This window comes from Drosophila persimilis, unplaced genomic scaffold (genome assembly GCF_003286085.1).
Source record: "Drosophila persimilis strain 14011-0111.01,24,50 unplaced genomic scaffold, DperRS2 tig00000191-arrow-pilon, whole genome shotgun sequence".
Taxonomy (NCBI): domain Eukaryota; kingdom Metazoa; phylum Arthropoda; class Insecta; order Diptera; family Drosophilidae; genus Drosophila; species Drosophila persimilis.
The window spans coordinates 9,553,262-9,575,983 of NW_020825298.1; positions in this window are offsets into that span (position 1 = coordinate 9,553,262).

Genomic DNA, 22,722 nt, shown 5'->3' on the forward strand with positions numbered 1-22,722 from the left:
TTTTATTTACATTACACACGACATAAAAGTTGAAACTTTCCTATAATGTTCATCCTATATAAAGGACCACATGCCACCCGTATATTTAGATGTATGTATTTGTGGGTGGCATACAATGGCCGGGGATATATGTACATACGTTGTATATAAGGAAACAAAGAGAAGAAATATTCTTCTTTTTTTTTCCCAGGCTGTATTTCAACGGTATATTTTTTTTTCTCGCTTCCGTTTCGCAGTTGTGACTTTTCATTTTTCATATGTTGACTGCCACACACACACACACAGAGACACACACACAGGCCCTATATATACAGCTCCTTTCTCTCTCTCTCTCCCGAGTCTGTCCTTCTCTTACTCAGGTTTCTCCTTCTCTCTCTCTCTCGCTCTCTGCTCCTTTTTCCTAACCAAAGTAAATGGCTTTTGCATTGTAAAATGTTGCATACATTTTCCTCTACTTTGCCTTTCTTTTCTTCTGTACGTGTGTGTGTGTGTGTGAGCGTTTATATGGCTGCCATTTACCGTTATGCTGGCACTCGTACATAGAGAGCCGAAACACCGCGCCAGAGCAGGATGCCAGACCCACACAAGCTGGCCCTCTCTCTCGCTCGATTTCTGGGGCCTGGGTATATTTTAAAATTTATGAAAAATAATATTTTCCATCTCTTCACACACACACACACACACACACACACAGGGGCACATTCTTGGAGGAGTTCTGGGCCGTAAGGCGCACAATCAGAATACAATGGCAGCCTAAGGCGATGGGGAGGAGTAGGAGGGAGGAGGGACGGATGGATGCTCGTGTATATGCAGCAGCAGCAGCAGCAGCGGCAGAGGCAGGATAGGGAGTCCCGTGGCACAGTTGGCTTCCTTCGCTCACATTTACGTACAGAGTTGCAAGATAGAGGTGCTTCAAACAGGGTTGTCAGCGTGTTTTGGGGAACTAAGAAAATGATTTTTAATTTGGGGAATATTTAATCCAAATAATATGGAATTTTTAGAATATTTTTACGAGTCCTTGAACGGCTAAGAAATCAATATAAAATGACTCTACTTTAGGGATAATTTCTGGACACATACAAAAATTTATAAAAATGGTTTTACTTTTGGTTGAAAATATGCCACAGAATTTATTGTTTTTAGATTTATAATATTATGAAATTACAGAAACTCGCCAAATTATATTTAAAATTTTTAAATATAGAAATTTTTTTTCTTATCAATCAATCTTATAAGAAAATTATTAAGACATTTAAAAATGTTAAATATATTTTTGGGAGTTTCTTAATATTTATCGATCAATCGTATCCGAAAACAAATAAAATTATTTAAAAAATTGTATATATGTATGTTTAATTTTGGGAATTTCTTAATTTGTATCGTTCAGAAAAAAAAAAAAAATTTTTAAATTTGTATATATAATTTTGGGAATTTCTTAATTTTTTTCTGATTTAAATTAATTAAAAACTTTTAAATATAATATTTTTAATGTCTTCATTTTTCTCAGATTTTTTTATAATTTTTGTTTGCTTTAATCTTGCTCTCCATTTGTTTTTTTTTACAGATTTTCTATCATATTTGACCCTTATTTTTCCTTCAAAAAGTTTTTCGGATTATTTTCCTTGCTTGCCTTGACAACCCTGGTCACTCAAGTCAAAAGCATTTCCATTATGATAATGTAAGTGCACAATTTTCCCAACTTGAATGCGCACACAGATGCACATGCTCCCTCCCTTCCTCCCTCTCTCTCTCTGTCTGCATCTCTCCTTCTCTCTCTCTCTGTCTTTTAGCTTCTCCCTCACTCGTGCAGTGCGCTTGGAAAATTTTCATATCCCAGCCAGGGCACACGAGAAGCCATGGAACATGAAAAACTGCACAAATGGCAGAAAATGTTGCAAAACTACATGACCTGTGGGGCGGCTGCTGTGTGCGGCGAAAACTGAAAGAAAGAAAAAAAAAGGAAAAAGAGGAACCAGGATCCAAGGACCAGAGGACCAGAGGACCAGGACAACGAAGCACATGCACATAAAATACGATAACTGTGGACCAAAGTGCTATATATGAAAGGTATTTGCTGGGGAGACCTCCACGAGCAGGGGAGGGGGTCCACATGGCCACTCTACATACTCCACTACACCCATACGAGTGCATTTTTAGAATATAAAAGGCGTTGCCCTGGCAGGTCGTATGTAATTACGCTGGCCCCCAGTTTTGCACCTCAGAGAACCTCTCACACACACACACACACACACACAGCCACAGGCACTCACACATATGAAACTATAAAATATGATGAAAGGTTACATAAGCCAAAATCCTACTCCCTACCCCCTCCACCCCCTCTATTTCTTTCCATAAAACTTTGGCATTTATGCCATAAAATTAAGTATGAAATTGAAAAATTGCTTACAGGCTTCATCCTCAATTTTTGCCTCTCCCTCTCCCTCTCCCTGGACATATTGTGAAATTAATTTTTAAATATTTATGAGCCAAACTGTACCAAAAGGCAGCAGCGCCAATAGCAGAAGCATTCGGTATTTGTTTACGATGGCAGGCAGGGAGGGGGGTTCCAGGAGGAGGTCCAAGCGATTGCCCATTTTCAATTTTGATCAATTTCTTGTATTTCTTTTTTTATTGAATTTTCAAGTGGAGCGTGTGCTCGAGTTCGTTTCTCTCTCCCTCTCTCTTTGTACATGAGAAATATGAGAAAGAAATTTCATTTCGTTAAGCAGAAGACCTCCGGCAGGGCGTATGAGTAATGTGCTTTTCTTGTTTCAGCTAAAATACACATAAATAAATACTTATATAGTATGTATGTGGAGTGTACTCCAACACTGTGGTGGGGCTAAGTTTAATAAGAAAATTACCCTAGAGACTAGTTAGGAAATTCACAAAAATTCAGCATAAAAATTGGAACATTTTTCATACGTTCAAAAAACTTTAAAACTCTAAAAATCTCGAAATATCCCTGTACATATCCACCAGGTTCATTCAACTGATCTTAACTTGTGCCATCTTTGATCTCCGATCTGGCCCTGGCCCTGGCCCTGCCTGATAGACTGATAGCGATAATGATAATGATGCCTCTGAAGCCCATCTGATTATGATAATAATGCGTGATCGGGTTAAGCACAGAAATTGCTACCTTTTTATGCTACATTTTCCCTCCTTTTTTTTGCTTAATAAGCCCCAGACCTCGGCAGACCTCTCGCCAGGGAACCCGCAAGCCAAAAGTCGAGCACACAATGTGCTGTTGTTGTTTTTGTTGGAGGCACAAGTGCTTAACAAGCTGTTTTGCATGGAGCGAGATCTCGCAGCTGCCCTCCGAACCTCGGAACCTCGGAACCTCCGGCTATAGGCGATCCCTGAGCCGTAGTCAAAGACCAGTAGCCCCCGAAACAATGCACTTAATGTGGGAAAAAACGTCAAGAATTTGCACGCCAGCCCAGAGACCACAAGAGAATTCGCCAGCCACCTTCTCTCTGCCTCAACTTTACCCTACACTTCCTCTCCACCTCCCTATCCCTCTCTCTTAGTGTGTTTCTTCATATGCAAAAAGCCTCGGCTAAGGCAGCTGCAACTTTTTGTACCCATTACTGGGTGGGAGTGTAGGGGTATGTTCCATTTGGTTAGATATTTGTTACAGATCTGGTTATACCCGCGGACAGGAACCCTAGAAGAAAGCCGGAACCCCTATGTCCTTGGGTATGTTGCAGTAGAGCGAAGAACGCACTGATATTCACAGAGAAAATGGCAAACAACACCAAGAAGTACGTCTAGAACTCATATCCACTTCGTTTTTTCCTCTCCCGAGCCAAATATTGAATATTCCGCTCATCCGAAAGCGCTGATTCGTGATATAGACCCCGAATTTCACCATGGTCATGCGCTCAAATTCAAGCCTGAGTCAGATGGTATGTGTTAAGCATCAGAAAAACCGAAACTACCAATAATCGAGACCCCCACATGACCTGAAAACGTTTATCTATTCCCGCAAACCCACTAGCGTTTGGATATTTGCCTACTGGGTATCTTCTAGTCGTAATACTGGACTCTCTACCTTTCCGCGTTGCTTGTTTTGGCCTTTACCTGCATGTGGCCGGCCAGCCAGCCGGCCAACTTATCTGGCCAACTTAGCTCTGGGCACGAAACAATTCACACTTGAGAGAGAGAGAGAGAGAGAGAGAGTGGGGAGAGAGGAGACGGGAGGAGCGGGTGCAGCCTTGTTGCGTGTCGGCTGTTTGCTCTGTGCCTGTGCTGATCATTTGCTTAAATAGCCCAAAGGGGACACCAGCCGATCCGATTCATTGCGGAATATGGGTGGCTTGGCTCAAATCTCTTTGGGCCAAAAACACAAAAAACAACAGCGAAAAAGGTGTCGAGTGTGTGTGGAGTGGATTTTGCGTGTTTATCGCGATGCACAAGGCAAGAAAAATTATTAAGGGTTTTTAATGGTTCAAAGGAGGAGCAGCAGGAGGAGGAGAAGGATGTGTAGAAGGGCAGGGGGCGGGCAGGAGGAAAGCCCATGGACTGAATAATCTTGAAATAAACATGGATTTATTTTGAATAATAAGAAGGACTTCTTTAAGGCTAAAAAAGCTGGGAGATTGGGCCTAAAAACCTTAGAAAGAAGACTCAACAGCTCGCTGAATGATATGATAGTCTATGTGGAGGTCAAATGGTACACTCTTTGACACTTCTTAGACCTCTTACTATTAGATGAAAGACTGAGCTAAGATCTATAATGACTTTCCCTTAAGAATGATCTCCATACTCGTATACAAAACAGTCCTAAACGTTCCACCTGAAGAGCTCTCCTAGAACTCCCTTTATCAGTTCTATTCAAGACTTTTCTTTCATGGCAAACCCACTTTCATGCGGCAGAAACGATCTGCCCCTGCAGCCCCCCCGCACTCAACCTTGATATCTCCTCAAAGATAGTGGAATGCAGCTCCCAATGATCAGCATCTGAAAGCCGGGGGACACCAGGGGCCAGGCCAGCCAAATGTTTATGAGAAACCAACACGTTACCGTCCTCTGGGCTCCCACCGCACCCACCGCGCCACCTCCAGTTGCCAGCCACCCACATGGTACCTTTTTTTTCCATGCCAGCTACCAAGAAGCAGGCTAATAGACATTTTGCCTATTTTAATAAGTGGCAAAAAGGCGTGAAATAGTGACTGCCTTCGGGATGTTTGGGAAATACCTTTGGCTGGGGCTCTATCGCAGCCTATCAATGGCAGGGGGCTGGGGGCAGAAGGCTGGAGGCCCACCTTGGGTGCTGGAGTTGTTGCCCTGCCTGCAGCTGTTTTTGTTTTGTGTCTACCTTTCCCTATACGAGTACCTTGTAGCTATACCTGACTCCCAGTCCCGGTCCCAGTCTGACTCTGGCTCTGCCTCAGTCTCAGTCTCAACCTCAGTTCAGGCCAAGTGGAAATGGAAGTTTAAGTCGGGGCCCAACTCCAATTTGAGCTGCAGTCGAAACGGACCACAAGGTGAGAAATGAGATTTTAATCGGACGTGTCTGATTTCAAATGAGCCTTAATGGGGAAGCCATTTAGCCCGGCACTTACCACCAATATCCATGGAATGGAGGAGGACACTCCTCTGGCCCCACCATCCACCTCCTCCTCACCACAGAAGTCCTCTTTGCAAAGTCTTTCCCTTTAGGTCGGCTTAGTTTATTTATTTTTATATTTCCACAGTTTTTGTTGTCTTTTATCGTTGCCTGATGCTGTGGGTCGCCAGAAACACCAGCCACAAGCCAGGAACTACTTTTGCGGTTTATAAAAACAATAGGCATATTTTTGGGTGATTTTATGGCCTTAGATCGATGCGGAAATATGCGCATTTTATGTAATATTTCTAGAAATTTAATTACGAAAACACTCAGTACTTTTTCCCCTGGCCTGGCCACCCCGCTCTTCTGGCATTCCAAGAGCGCTGGGTAGGCCTTTCTTATCATTATCATTTATCCATTGCACACGCAATGAGCGAGAGAAAAACGAGCCAAACCAAATGCAAGGCCTACCAAATTTTTCGCAATTAACTTTTTTGCGATTTTTAAATATTATGGAACACGCACAGAGCAGAACAGGAGAGCGGTAGAGCGGGAGAGCGGGAGAGCAGATCGATACGGAAGAGCACACGTGTAAATGGCTGTGTAGCAGCTCCCACACACCGAGATGCAGGCAGCTTTCATCTGTGCCTCTCTGCCCATTCTTTTGGGGATCGGGAGCACTTGCCAGCAGCACATCTGGATCTCTGGGCATGGGCATGGGCATGGCTCTGGTGGGGGCTCTGAGGGGGCCAACGATCTGATAAGCTCCGAGCTCCGAACGTCCAGCAATTTACTGAGGCTGAAGGAGACCTAAGCTGATCCTAACCTTGCCCAATCCGTTGGCTGCTGTGCGGTCCGAGTCCGATCTTGGCTGGCTTCCGCTTGCTGGCTGGAGTCTGGGGTCTGCCCTCGTCTGGGGTTTGGGGTCTGGGGTCTGGGGTCTGTTATGCTTGTGGCTACAATTTTATTTACGAGTCATGCGCGCGACCGTCGCCTTCGAGACGCGCTTCTCCTGGTCTTCGGCTTCGGCTTTGGCTTCTCCTCCCTCAATCGAGACTGCTGCTCATCCGCCTCCGCCTCCTTTGCGTGAGTGCGATTTTGTTCGTTTCTTTCATACTCATTCATTCATGGTCTCTCTGGAGCTGCACTGGACACGCACCCAATAATTTTTGATTAGATTGCGCTTTGAATCGAGTCTCGACTGGGGGTGGATTAATTAAAATTGGTAGTTAATAAAAGCGGCTAACTAAAAGAAGAAGCACAGCGAAAATATGGGGACTTTGCAGATATCAAAATGCTATTTTAATATACAAAATCACAGTATGCACCTATCACATGATATTTCCTTAAATAAAACCTCCTAGGAGTGTAGATAATTATTAGTTTTAATAAGAAGAACTATTTTAAGAACTCCACATATAAAAAGAGCTTGAAAGCATTGTTCGTTAAAAATTATATTTTTCTTTAAAAGTTAATCATTTCTTTACGATTTGTCAAAAATTATTATAATAGACCAGTTTAGGAAATGACTCACCCTATTGGAACGAAAGCACTCCTTTCCTTTTGATTCTCTTCTTGGAATTTGGAGTGGGAAAGAGACAAAACTTGACGAATTTTCAAGCACGCACACACATTGCTGGAAAAAAAGATTAACAAAACTATTAAACATTTTAGTTTTTCACACATGAATAAAAAGAAATTTGTTTACATATGTATGTACATATGTATGTGTTAAACGTTGCACATATCTATACATACATATGTACATATGTATGCATATAAAACTTGCTGGACTTTTTCTTTGACGAGCTGCCTTTTTTTGCTGCCATTTTGCTTTTTTCTGCGACCCCGCCAACTGATTTCCAATAAACGCGCGCAAATTGTTTGCATATTAATTTAAGGTGAGGCACTAGAGGGCGTAAGTTCGTGTAAGCACACTAAAAAGAGAGAGTCAGATCGGCAGCATTCGGAGACCTCACCCTACCACGAACTTCATTTGGAACGAGAGCTCTCATTCCTTTTTGATTCTCTTCTTCACTGCCCTGTTGTATCGTGGAGTGGGAAAGGGACAAAACTTGACGAATTTTCAGGCACGCATACACACACACACATTGCTGAAACTCATGCGATCAAACGAAAAAAAACGAGAAAACGAAACAGCAACACATTTTAGATTTTTACACATGAAAAATAGAATTTATGCTAAAATAATATGTTTTTATACATTTTTATACAAAATCTATGCACTTTTTCTTCGGCGGCCTGCCCTTTTATTGCCATTTTGCCTCTCCCTGTGCCCCCGACCATGAACACACACATTTGCTTGCAAAAATAACACATTTTTTCGACATTTATATCTAATTATTGCATCACTACACTAAAATTTACTTCACACACCTGCGCGACGATTTTCCCGTTGTATTTTTCACCAATTTCCCGATTTTCCCGGATGGAAGAGCGGAGTTGACTCACGAACGCGCGCTTTGACCGGGTGAAAAAATGTAAATGAGAGCGTTCATTCTTTGATCTCCTGTTCTTCTTCTTATTTGCTCTCTCTCCCACGCTCTATTCGAGTGCTTTTGCGAAAACGAAAAGAAAAAAAGGAAGAAAACGGAACGGATTTCACATTTTGTATATTGGCACATGAAAAAAAAATAATTTATGCAAAAATAATATGTTTTTCTACAAACATATATGTATGTACATATATCGAATATAGACACATACATACACACACATACATATCACAAATTGCCGCACTTTTCCTTCGTCGAGCTGCATTTATGCCTCTTTTGCGCCCCCGCCCTTTATTCAACACATTTTCATGCATTAAAACACACTTTTCGTATATAATCAATGTTTCACTGCAGCTACAGCTTCACTCAATACACTTGTGACGTTTCTCCCGTTGGATTTTTCACCATTTTCCCCATTTTCAGGGAATAAAAGGCGAAGCTGACTTGAGAACGCGCGCTTTGACCGGGTGAAAAAATTTGAGTGAGAGGGATGCAAATGCGTTCATTCTATGCTCTCCTACTTCTTTTGCTAGTTGCCCTCTCTCCAACGCCCTCTCGAGTATTTTTGCTTATGCTCATCTCTAGCCCTTGGCTCATACTCTGCTTTTGCAAAGAGAGATCAATGAATGAGATTAAGTTATTACACCGCCTACTTTAGCTCTCCATCTCCATCTCACTCTCACTCCCACTACCACAATATGAGCAAAAGCACCGTATAGAGCTTGGGAGAGAGAGAGCAAATAGAAAGACGTGCAAGAGATCAAAGAATGAACTCATTTGCATCGCTCTCATTTACATTTTTTCACCCGGTCAAATCACGCGTTCGTCAGTCAGCTCCGCGTTTCAGCCCGTGAAAATCGGGAAAATGGTGAAAAACCAACTGGAAAAATGTCTCGCAGGTGTGCTAAGTGAAGTTTAGTGTAGTGATCCACTGAATATATAAAAAAAGTGTGTGTTTTAGTGCAAGAAAATGTGTGGAATAATTGGCGAGGGGGCAGCAGAGGCAAAATGGCGGCAAAAATGCAGATCTACGAAAGAAAAGTGTAGCAATGTGTGGTGTATGTGTATATAATCGAAATATATGGAGAAAAACATATTATTTTTGGCATAAATTATTTTTTTTCATGTGGCAATATACAAAATGTAATATCGTTCCGTTTTCTTCTTTTTTTCGTTTCGTTTTCGCAAAAGCACCCGTATAGTGCATGGGAGAGAGAGCAAATAAGAAGAGGAACAGGAGATCAAAGAATGAACGCATTTGCCTCGCTCTCACTCCAATTTTTTCTCTCGGTTATAGCGCGCGTCAAAAAAGAACGCATTTGCATCGCTCTCACTCAAATTTTTTCACCCGGTCAAAGCGCGCGTTTGTAAGTCAGCTCCGCGTTTAAATTCGAGAAAATGCGGAAAATGGTGAAAAATCCAATGAGAAAAATGTGGCGCAGGTGTGTGAAGTGAAGTTTAGTGCAGTGATGAAGTGAATATATAAAAAAAGTGTGTTTTAGTGCAAGAAAATGTGTTTAAAAAAGGGCGGGGGCGCAATAAAGGCAGAATGGCGGCAAAAATGCAGATCTACGAAGGAGAAGTGCAGCAATGTGTGATATATACATATGTGCAGTGTTTGATTTATATGCAGATAAACATATTATTTTAACGTAAATCCTTTTTTTAATGTGTAAAAATCAAAAATATGTTGTTTTTCCGTGGTCTTGCTTTTTTTTTCATTCGATCTCGTGATGTCCGTGTAGATGTCCAGCAGTGTGTATGTGTGCGTGCTTGAAAATTCGTCAAGTTTTGTCCCTTTCCCACTCCACGATGCAAGAGCGCAGTGAAGAAGGGAATCAAAAAGGAATGAGAGCTCCCGCTCGAAGTAAAGTTCGTGATGGGGTGAGGCGCTCCGAATGCTGCTGATCTGACTCTCTCTTTTTAGTGTGCGTACACGAACTTACGCCCTCTAGTGCCTCACCTTAAATTAATATGCAAACAATTTGCGCGCTCGTATTGGAAATAATTTGGTGCGTTTCGTTTGCGGTTTCGGTTCTGTTTCGGTGCGTTTTCGGTGCGCTTTCGTTGCGGTTTCGGTGCGGTTTTGTCGTAACTTCGCAGTCGCCGTGCGGTGTCTCTCTTCATCGGAATTGTCGAAATTAAAAATGCAACGGAGAGAGATTATGGGTAAGTGAGAAACGAGACGAGAGAAATCGTTTTTAAAGAATATTCATTGCAGACGGTCCATAAATGTATAGTTTTATTTATATTTTATTTCATTTTTTGAAGCTTCTATCTCTTTTCTATCCTGTAACAATCCTTCTATATGAACCCATGCCCATTCTCCAACATATTTAAGGTCAACTAGAACTCGGTGGCTGCTTAAAAACCCGCAAAGCGTTCCTCAAATAGCCGACGGCAAATCGATATAGGCCTTAGCCAACGTCAAAGAGAATCTTGGGTGCTCGCAAACAGCCGCCAAAGATGCTTACCAAAACATGCAATAACTGTTGCCTTCGATGACCCTACAACCCCTTCCGAGACGACCCCATTCCGCCCGAAAAGCTCAGCCCATTCAATCCTTCTGCCACCCGCAACTTATTTATTTCACTTTCGCTGAAAAAAAACTTGATTATTCTTTTTTTCGCGTGGATTTTTCACTTGCACTTTGGCCTCCATTGACCTTCGCTGGCAGTAGTCCCCCTCCCCTCCCTACGCTCTGTCGGTCTGCTCTGTCTCTGTCTCGCTCTGTATCTGGATTTGTGGCATGTCCTTGACTGCTGCCTCTTGGCCAGCGACTGTGTCCAATTGTATTGGGCTTCCTTTTTCACAGTCAGTTTTCACTGACTCATAAAACTGCAAGTATTTAGCAGTCGGCACCAAGTTCTCTCTGTATGTATCCGAGTATCTTGTATCTAAGCGGGGAGGTTCATTGACTGCACTCGATTTGGCAAAGGTCCTCCTGGGTTATGTAAACCGTCTGGTCCGGTTTCATGCGCTCCAGTGGGTCTTGAGTTACACTCAAACGTCACTTGGGATCTCCAGGAGATGTGCTAAACGCTTCACGCATTTCGTAATCGGTTCCAACTAAATGAAATTGATATCTATGACTATTGATTAGCTTTAGCAGACTGGGCGCTAAAGGCCCTTGGTCTCAGCACTCCTTGTGGCACCCAAAGCAGGCTCTTAAGCAACGAAAACCGGCAGAAAGGCCCCACAACACAGCCACGGCGAATTCTTGGCTACCATTGGCGACAAAAACATTCCGCTTGGGCCACTATTCTAAACCAAATCATTGCCATCTTTGGACGAATCACAACAGCAACGTTCATCACTTTCAGTCAGAGGCGTTACCCAAAAATAACCCAAAACTGAGCTGGGGATCCGCAGAGCGAGAGAGGGGGCTAGGTGGAGATGAGAGGGAAGCTGCAGGCTTGCCGCCTTTCATTGTTCCGCGCTGTCTACTTTGATATGCATCCAATCACTGCGCGCCATTTGCCCCCATGTTCCCCATGTCCGTCCCCATGTCCCCATGTCCCAATGTCCAGAGCCTGGTACTGTCAAAGTCTTCAGCTGTCGTGGTCGTCGTCGTATGGGGATCGTCGGCATCTTGCAGTCCAGTGTCCAGTGTCCAGTGGCCAGTGTCCAGTGTCCAGTGTCCACTTATATAGAGTTTTATGCCACCATAACAATTGTACTTTTTCACATACTCAGGCGTTCCCAGCCAGATTCCACCATCTTCTTCTCTCATCGTTTTGTCGTATTCTCTGTTCCTTTTGCTTCCTTTTCATCTTGTTTTTGTCTGCTTGTTGTTGTTCGTACATTTTTATTGCATTTTTCAAGCAATTACTTTGAATATCACCAGTCCAGACTCCAGACTCCAAGTCCAACTCCAAGTCCAAGACGAGAGATGTCAACGTGGTTGTCCGTCAGTGTCAGGGATAGGGATGGCAGCGTGAAATACAGATGATGGGGCGATCTTTGGGGGGAAAGAGAGGGACTCCTCTCTGAAGCCTTTACCATATCGTATGGGAAATTTCCAATAAAGAAACTATCGTAAGACCTCACGCTCTCATCTCTAGCGGCGGACACGCAAAAAGCAGTCGCAGGTCTGATTTAAATCTTTCGCTCTTTCCTTCTCTGGCTGCCTGCTCTTCCCCTCCGTCGCCCTCGCCTTAGCCGTCTCCAAGTGCAGCTCCAACTCATGGTAATTGCCTGTTGGAGCTCTCCGCTTTGGTTCTCTTTGCATTATGGCTGCCACCGATGCCGATGCCGCTGCCGATGCCGCCTTGGACTTGAAAGTCGAACCGACTGGACTGGCCATCCTCCAGCCTCGTCTGGCGTCAGTTGGTGGCGACATCGACATGTCCTCGGATCCACTGATTCCCCCCCACCCCATTCGCAATGGCTTTCGGGCAATTAATGGATGAATACTTTAAGTGAGTGATGGAATGACACTTTTGTGTACTTGTAAAGCATTTTTATGCTCGTACTTTGTCTGCGCCTTCTCTCTTTTCGGCTCGGTTCTGATTCTGATTCTGATTCAGGTAAGAATCCTTAATGTTTGGCTTGTATTAATTGGGTAGACCATCTCCAGACAGTGGCATCTCTCCTCTCCAGACAGATGGAGAGGAGCCCCCAATTAGTTGTCAACTCCTAGACAATTGCCATAGAATTTATGAAAATTATCAAAGATATGCCACTGAATTATTTGCGATAATTAACTAAAAGTTATTTTCATGCGCTTTAAAGAATTTCTATAAAAGCCAGAAAATCTTTGAGGATCAAATGAGTTGTAAATAAATCTTTGATAAATATTTTGGGGTTTATTGAAGGTCTTAAATGTTTATTTAAACGGGAATTGGTATACATTGAGCTGTAAAAAGGCATTCCTGGCAACACTTTTTGCGCTCCATCATAGCCCAAAGCCTACAACCTGAGAGAAAGAGTCATAATCATAATGAGTGCACGATGGTGGAAAAAGTTTCGGTTCAAGTTTAAGCCATTTGACAGCTCGTGCACGCGTTTCGCGTACTCCCCCTGATAGGGATCTCAAATCTGGGATGGGGATCCAGCTCCAACTAGAAGCTAGAAGAGGAAGCCAGTCAGGCAGTCAGCCAGGTTGAGGCCCCTGCTCTGCATAGAGAGAGGCATATAGAGGCAAGTGCAGTTCAGTTTTGAGTGCTTACCATATCAAGGTGCCCCATCTCAGAGCCTCTGCTCCTACACCATCTCCAGCTTTGGCTTCAGCTGCAGCTTCAGCTTCAGCGACTTCCACTCCCACTCCCGATCACTAGATCTTGTATCTCTGCTATCTGTGGCCTCATTACGGGGCCCAGTTTGGCCTGTTAATGGTCTAGGCCGGGACAGGCCGGGCTGGGGCCGGGGAGACTAGCTCCAGATGCTGGCGATAAATATGCGATGATCACGTATCGGAAATGATACGTTTTTTTTCCGTCTTATTTTTTCCCAATTTTTTGTTCGTTCTTCTTTTGGCTCATTCCTCTACTCTTCTAGCCAGAATTAACATGCGTTAAGAGTCTTTAACAAATTAAATGAATTCCTTTGGGCTCTATCAGCGCCTAATTTGCTGATAACTCCCTGCAGAGGGGAACAAAAGTATCTCGGATGTTATTAATGAGTTTATGTTCTTTCGTTTCGAAATATTTACCAATCCAATCTCTGTTTTGTTTGCCCGCAATTTTAACAATTCTAATTTCCCCCAAAAATCAAATCCTTACCCCCCACCAAAAACTGTGTACGACGTAATTTAATTAAAAGCAAATCATTATTTTCCCCCGTTTTTTGTTCATCAATGCTTATCGGGAGGGTCTATGGACTAGAGAGGAGAGCTTCAGGTAAATCTAAACCGGAATGAAGACTACGTTTGGGGAACTTTCGGGTTCTGAAAAGTTGAACAAAAAAAAGTTTTAAATTTACTCAATTTTTGCTATCGTTGAAGGATTTATTAGTATTCTTGAGTACAATATATGGGCATTTCCAACAAAGAATATTACAAGTCAATAAAAACAGTTTTCCATATTTTTTTTGTCTTGAATTTTTTTCTCGAAATTTATTGAATGTAAACTAATTTAATCAATTGATTTAAAATTGTATAAACTTTGGTATAAAAACGTATTAAAATAAAAAAATAATCACTTTATTTTTTTAAATTTTTTTTAAAATTTTTTTTGTAGCTGTTTGTTTCTTAGATTTTTCTTTATTATTATATTCTCTAAGGAAGATGATTCTTGATATAAGTGTTTCTGTAAGATCTTTCTAATATATTGGGCTATCTATGAAAAATGTCAGAAAATTTGGACAAACTCGTCTAGCAGTATATTTTTAAACTTTTATTCAGCCGATTTTTGGTAGCGTTACGGCAGATGCCTCCGCGGATTTATACAAAAAAAACACCAAATCTTTTCATATTTAATAACATGGTAAATGTACACTGAATATTCCATATATATCCACATAAAAAATGTTTTACAGATAGTCCCACCCGACTCGCAAATTTCATTGATTTTTCAAGGGGACTTTTTCTTAATTTTTATCCCCACATTTTGTCCCATTACAATTTAAATTATTTCCTTAGAAATCGTAGAAAGCGAACCAATAGTCACCGCTCGCGATAGGTACCCCTGACCCCACACCTAGTTACATCTCTAGCGACGAAATTCTTTTCCGAAAATTTGTTCCCGTGTTATCTGGGGCCCGGGGACGGTACTGACATCTTTTTCATTTGCTCGAATCGTTCTGTTTTCGGCGGGTGACGTCGATATCTGGGGGCCAGCTTTAGTCTATTTTCTTTGTGTGTCGTTGTGTTTTTTTAATACGCTTTTAGTTATTATTGTACGCATTATTGTAAATTTAATGACTTCACCTCAACAAACACACAGCCAAAGAGACACTGACAGAGTGACAGAGGGGGGACGGGGGAGGGGGACAGAGGCACTTAAGATACAATGAAATCGTTTCTGTTATTAAATTTTGTGTCATGTTGTGTGGCCGTGTTACGGTTTTTGCCTCATTGCCACTTGCTTTGGCCGGGGAATGTGGCGGCATTCGGCGTGAATGGGGGGCAGCGGTGGGACAGTTGTCATTGCTGACACATTTGCGCTGATCGTAAATACATTAGTAATACATAGTATCAAGTGCATGCATGTACATACATGCCCCGTCCAGTAATATATGTATTAATAACGCAAATCATTTACGATTTGACTTCAACTTTCATTGTCACTGCGAATGCGATTGGAATTGTCCGTTTCGATGTGGGGCCTTTAATTAATTTATGCGTAATTTTGTCGCTCATTAAAATGTTTCGATAATTGCTATACGCCATATCATGCAAGTGCCTAACCTTACGGTGTAGCTATTCGATTTTGATGGTTAGAAATTGAAGGAAAATGTGGCACCAGGAGCAGAATGAGTAAACCCTGGGGTGCAGGGAAGATCTTTTATCCCATCCACTATTATATTTTACCATATTTAAGGGTCTTTCTTAAAAGGATAAATTGCAAAAATTTCCTGTTCAAAGATATCTTTCTTGAAACACTTTTCTTCACTTGAAAAAAGGTTTCTACTTCAGAAAAATCCACATAAATTCTGAACTAAATTTCATTCATTGTCAACTCTTTTAACTTTCCCATGAAAATCGATTAAAAGCAGCTTCAGCAACTTTTTGCAATTACATTTTCCCGTTTAATATTAATCAAATTTAAATTTGTTGTCTTTCGAGTAGGCGGCATCTTTCAGTGGCGACAAGCGCCAGGCAGGGGCGTGGCCCACAAATATATCAAAGGAAATATTATACAAAATACACTTAATACAAATTTATTTGGAAAATAAAATACAAATAAATGTATCACAATTTTTTAGAGGTATTTTTTGTCATTTTAAACAAAGGCCCCCCTGCGCACGCCTCTGTTCAGTGGTCCCCCTTGTGGCTCTCGATTTCACCAATTAAACCTTAAATGAATTTGTTTGACTTTCGTGGGAGCCTCAGTTGGCCTTCTGTTCTTCACTGGCTTTACTCCTCCTCCTCCCCCTCCTTCGCGCTCATCTGTTCCCCTCTCTGGTGGTACGCTGCGATCTTTCAATTCGATTATATTGAAATAAATTAAACGTTCTTCAATTGAATAATTAGCAAAACAACAGCCGAGTGGTTCCGTATCGATTTCGAGTGAGGCCCAACCCTCTCCCCCTCCTTTTGGGGCACTGCGCCTGGTGCTCGCATCTGGGGCGTCAGTTACAATTAACCGATTTTTGTGGCATGAGAACTTGTATTCGTATTCCTTCACTCAAGGAAGAGGGAATTAAGGTTGTCTGGTGGGCTATTGGTTTGCTTTGACAAATTTTCGTTGACAAACATCGAGCAGGGCCCATAAATTCTCATTGCATTGCGGCGGTGTACGAAGTATGTAAAAAACGAAGCCCTCTAGAGGGGTCTGCGTGGGCGATCAATGGTTTAATTAATTAATTGGCTTTGGATATTCGCCAGCGACCATCAATTGAATGCATAATTGATATGGGGGTCATTTAAATAACAAATAAACTGTTTTTTTTTGGCAGGGGAAATTACGCCAGGAAAAGCCTCAAATAACCCGGAGCTTATCAAACCAAAGATCTTACACCGAAAATACCCAAAAAATAAACACACATTTTGATAAGCAAAATAGTAGTCATCAAACGCGTTTAAAGTCAATAAACGAGTCTGGGCCAGTGAATACTGTACAGTACGACCTTATCTGAAGGCGTCTGAATATTTGAAGAATTTAAATTTCATGCCTGGACGGAGTGGCAGCGGGAGGGGGACAGCAATAGGGAATGACCGATTGCACGTGAATGACATTCGACGGAGGACAGGGCGGAGTACAGGAAAGGTGAACGAAAATAGATAGAAAAGACCTGTCATGCCCTAAATAAATACAGAGGGGGGGAGGCGACTGCTTGTTTGCCTTCACCTGATAATGCACTCAATAATCGGGCGCGTAATTCAATTCAAATTGTAGCCAGGGTCAGGGTGCAGGGTGCAGGGGGGGAACAAGCAATTAATAAATTTCCGGAACAGAGCGAGACGGGGCGATTGTAATTGCTATCGATGTTTAAACAAATTTCTTGTTGTTGCATTTAGTTTGTATTTTATTGATGATATAAGCACCTTCCAGTGTCGCGACCGACAGGCCGCTTATCGCTCCGCTCTCTACATACGAGTACGGGTACGGGTACGGGTACGGGCACGGGCACGGGTATATGGCTGATATTATTGACAAATATTGAAATTCCTGGAAATGCAACGACAATTTCAATTTATAGAAATTTATAGTCAAGAGCAGTAAAGGGGGAAATCGTCTGGCCCCAAGCCCCATACGATATTCGAGGCAGCCATTTTATACGGAGTTTTGCATTCTGTGAATCTCCAGGCATCTCTCTCTGGTCCTCCATCAGTGGCCGCTTGGCAGGCCAATCAATCAAGTTTTTTTCTGCGCCTTTTGCATGCACCGACAACCGACAAGATGGAGTCGAAGTCGTAGTCGGAATCGCGGAGGCTGTGTCTCCGCCAGCCAGCCATCCATTGGAGGGACATAAATATGCAAGGCTCTCGGCTGGTGCCAGAAAAAAGCACAAACTCAAGGTACACAAGACGAACACACACTTGGGCCGGAAATTTACATTGCAGTTGAGGGAGAGAGAGAGATGCGAGGGGCAGGAGTGGCTGAAACTGAACGAAGTTTTATTCCTCTTATGCGTCAAACTGCAGAGTAATTTTAATTTTCATTAAACAATTCCAAGAATTAAATTTGCAGTAATGGAAAAATAAATCTATTTAAAAAAAATTAAAACCTAAATTAAATGAAAAATTAAATTGAAAAAAAATTCAAAACTAAATTGAATTCAAATAAAAAATTAAAGTGAATTAAATTAAAGGTTAACTTGAAAAAACTAATAATTAAATTAAACTAAATTAAAATAAAATAATTTTAAATTCTTAAGAATTAAATTAAATTAAACTAAATGCCTACAAAATGAAATGCAATTGAATTGAACTAAAAATTAAATAAAATTACAAATTAAATTAAATTAAATAAAAATTAAATCAAATTAAATAACAATTAAATTTAATTCAATTAAAAATTAAATTGAATTATTTTAAAAATTAAATAAAATTAAAATAAATGCTTAAAAATTAAATTTAATTAAACTAAATGTTTAAAAATTCAATTAAATCAAAATTAAAAATAAAATTAAATTAAAATAAATGCTTAAAAATTCAATTAAATTAAATTAAAAATGAAATTAAGATGAAATTCAAAATTAAAATGTAAATTAAAAATTAAATCAAACTAAAAATTACTCAAAAAGTGACTAGACTCTTGTTTCAGCTTTTCAAGCCTGTCAAAGACTTTTCTCCATTGAATTTCCAGCAGAGACATCCACTGGCAGATCCATTTAGTAGCCAAAGTACCCCTCCTTTCGTAGAGCACCCCCTTTGGACATGTAGCAGCCAGTCAGAATGACAAACTGCACTCTGGGCGCAGTTCTTGCCTCGAAGTCTGCTTCCATCGCGAAGACAGATCCACCGAGAATGACGATGGACATGGGGCTTGTGGTATCTGCATTCTGTTTGGTTTTGCTTTTGCCACTTTTTACCCGCGACTGGAGACTGGAGGCCTGGAGGCCTGGAGACTGGGGACCGGGCCCCGATCTTAATTTATGCGTTTCGAGCGTTCGATATGCAATTTTGCTGCTCCCTGGAATGGCTTCTAATGACGCGTCTGGCAGTGTCTTGTGGCCTGTACTTCTCCGAGCCATATTCCTGTTTGGTCCTTGGCTTGTTGCTTGGTTATCTTGTAATGTTTTGCGCTGGACTTAATGAAGAACAAATAATTACATAAATCGCATTTGAAATGCCATAATTATCATATTGATAAGAACCGGCAACATGCGGACATTAAAATTAATTAAAAGACAACTTTTGCTTTGCTTTTTGCGTGGATTTTTCCCAGATAAATCATTTGTCCAAAAATGATTTGCATTTTTATTTGGTAAAAAGCGGGAAATTCCCAGGGGAATCTTCGTGGAAAGTTTCATGCAAAATGCACATAAAACGATGCCGGCCAGGGATGGATGGTTGGTCCTGTAGCCACCCTGCCAGGGCGCCCTACCAAAAAACCCAGAGACAGACAGAGTGGGAGAGGGAGAGGGGGTGAGGGGAAAAAAGGGGTGGCATGGCGCAGAAAATCCACGACAATCATTGAATCCTTATTACTGTCATTACCGATGGGTTCTTGCGGTCGTCCTGTGGTCGTCTCCCCTTCGGCGCGCGTTAAATTTCATTTTTTATCTGTGTTTTATCATGGCTCTGGACGGGGGGTGGAGTCGCATCATTTACCAACTAATTTCAGTTTAGTTGCGCAAACGAGCGCGACGCGTGTCCTGCGGCAGTTTTCAGCCCAAAGCCTGCGCTGAGAACTCTTGTCCTTCGTCCTTCGTCCATCGTTTAGCGTATTAATTGTCACAAAGTATCGCCATGGCCAGGACCTGCTGTCACCCCATCTGGGGTGTGGCCCATTCTTTTTGTCCACCTTTGATTGCAACGTTTATCGCCCACCAATTTATTTGTATTCGAATTGTGTTCTTTGGGTATTCGTTGTGGCCCGTATTATTTGCTTCGCTCATCATATTGAATTTCAATTTCAGATCTACCATCCCTCCCCACACCCCACACTCACACACCTATCCATATCTATATGTATCTATGCACTCCCCTCCTCTCTTTGTAGAACTCGTTTATTCCATTTGCTTTTTAGTTAATTTGCTAAGTAAATAGGTGGCAATACAAACACATACTCGTTCAATATATACTAGCAGGTTGTATAACACTCGATGGCTTTCAATATGTGTCATTTGGGTGTGTTCGGTTCGTATGAGCCACAGGCCACAGAGCCCATGAAAGAGCAGGGAATATTCAAGAATTCTCACTCCAGTAACGGCAAAATGCAATTCTACAACTTATCTTTATCAGTCCATAGGGATTATAGTAGATACGATTATCGCCACAAAAACGTGTCGGTTTCCTATAATTTTTCAAAATTCCTAGAATTGAACGAGCTGAAAAATATATATATATATTTTTTAACAATTTATTTAGTGTTCATGGTTTACTATAATATTTCAAAACTATTATCAGGAATTAAAGGAGCTTAAAAATATATATATATATATATATTTTTTTTTAGTTTTTTTATTTAGTGTTCATGGTTGACTACAATTTTAAAAAAAAATCTTATCAAGAAAATTATTATTAAAATATTATTATCAGGAATTAAGAAGCTTAAATGTATATATTTTTTTACAATTTATTTATTGTTTATGGTTTCAAAAAATTCCAAATATTGCTTTTAATTTTTTTATAATTAGGATTGTATTTTATATTTTTGATTATAAAATAATATCACCGATACAAATTATGTTTATCCAAGTATTAATAAATTATAAATTATTTTGAGAGCCGATAGCGCTGCTCGTAGGTTAAGAATTGTCTTGTAAGCCTTCAAATTTATGAACAAATAATTATTATGAATTATTTTCACTACCATCTCACGCCCCCTAAGCCCCGCAAAACCCCCCAAAACCCCCCAAAGCCATCTAAGTCCCCCTAATCAAACCCCCCTAATGACCAGCTCGTTATGAGACTCAAACTAATTTTCATATTCAAATTAAACAAGTTGGAAAAAGCGTGTAATGAGCTCTTACTTTATTTACTTTAATCAAGACAAATTGCCAGCCATATTCAAATGAAACACAAACCCAAAGAAAGTCAACCAAATGTGAATGTGAACCTTGTTAGACACAGTCAGTTGAATCCGTAGTCTCGGTCCCCCTCCCCATCCCCCTCCCCCTCTCCCTCTCCGTCTTGGTACCCTCTTCGAAGAGGGCGAAGCCAGCAGCATGACTGTCTAAAAAGTGTAGACCATTTCCATCGCACATCAGACATCACAAATGCAATTAATCAAACCGAAAATTTGTGTATTTGAAAGCAAACATTTAAATAGTGAAATGGTAAATTCAATTGACCATTTAATGGTGGATAATACCCGATAGCAAGGGGAGGGGAAGGCGAAATGATTTGCATATTTTGAGAGAACAAAAAAAGAGCCTGTTTCCTGGGGGAATACCAAGAGAGGATTTCCTTTTTTTGCCTTTCAATGGGAAATGTGGAAGTCATTTATTGAATCGGAAAAGGCAAATGGCATTCAGTGAGGGATACTTTTAGGGAATGCCTCTTGGATGCACTGCCATGATCGAGGATTGAAAGAGGATTGAAAATTGGAAGAAAAACTTGAACTATTTAGCTTGAAAAAGACAATTTTTAAAGAATATTGGGTAAACCCTGGATAAACCCTGGGTAAATCAGTATTCTATAGACGATAGGTCCAAGGAGTTTTAGGATAAAATTTATAAAAAATATCTGCAAATATTTGTAGTTTTTTTTAGAACACTGGAAATTCCAAAGATAAGTCTAGAGAATTTTTCAGAATTAATTCCAATTACGAATCCCCTTTTAGAATTCCGAATTCCCATCCCCTCCCCTCTTCCCGTATAACCCACAATCCTACATTATTCATAATTCCCTTTGCAGTTCTATTGAAACAATTTTCAACACAATTTTTCACAACTTTGCGTGACTCAACGTAACGGATATATCCGGAAACGATTAGACGTTGGAAAAAAGTTCCCATTCTGGCCAGTGGCCACCCCAATGACCGAGACAGCTGACGACTTTTCGTGGCGTTTTCATTGGAACAATATGAATAATTGGCCATAGCCAAGAGCCAAGAGCCAATGGCCAACACAACACCCGAATGTGATTGACAGTTGTGTGGGGGGCTGTTGTCATTTCAAACGTCAACACGTCGATATAATGACCGCCCAGCAGGAACGCGACTTGGGCAAAGTAAATTAATTTCTTTCGAGTGGAAATATGTTTATGAATTATTACTCAATTGCCGTTCGGTTCTGTTCTACACCTGATCGATTACGTCTGTTCTGCAGGCGATAGGGGCGGGGGGCAGCGGGGCAGGGGGGAGGGGGGAGGGTGTGCCGATCAAAAAACAATAAATATTATGACATATTGCATGTTTGTACATAATTCCTGTGGTCACGACGAGGCACACAGGAGAACCACAACAGAAGGATTAACCCATATCTGAATAAAGGCGGGATGTTTGAGGAAATCTCTGGGAGGATTTTCCAGGTTATTTTGAAGGGAATATTACAGTTTTTAAAGGGATGGATGGTGTAGTGAAGGAATTACAGGGAAAAATATAAAGGTTGAAGGTGCTAAGTGGAAAATCGGTATCTGGAATTTGGATTGTCGCCAAAATTGAAGAAAATTAAAGATTACAGATTAAATATTTTAAATAAAAAATCTACCATATTCTGGGTTCCTATTAAATAATAAATAAATAAAATAAAATAAATTAAATAAAATAAATTAAATAAATGAAATAAATAAATTAAATAAATAAATAAATTAATTAATTAAATAAATTAATTAATTAAATAAATAAATTTAAAAAAAAATAAAATAAAAAAATAAATTATTTTAAAACAAAAATCTACTACATTCGGTTCCTATTCAATTTTCTATTGAAT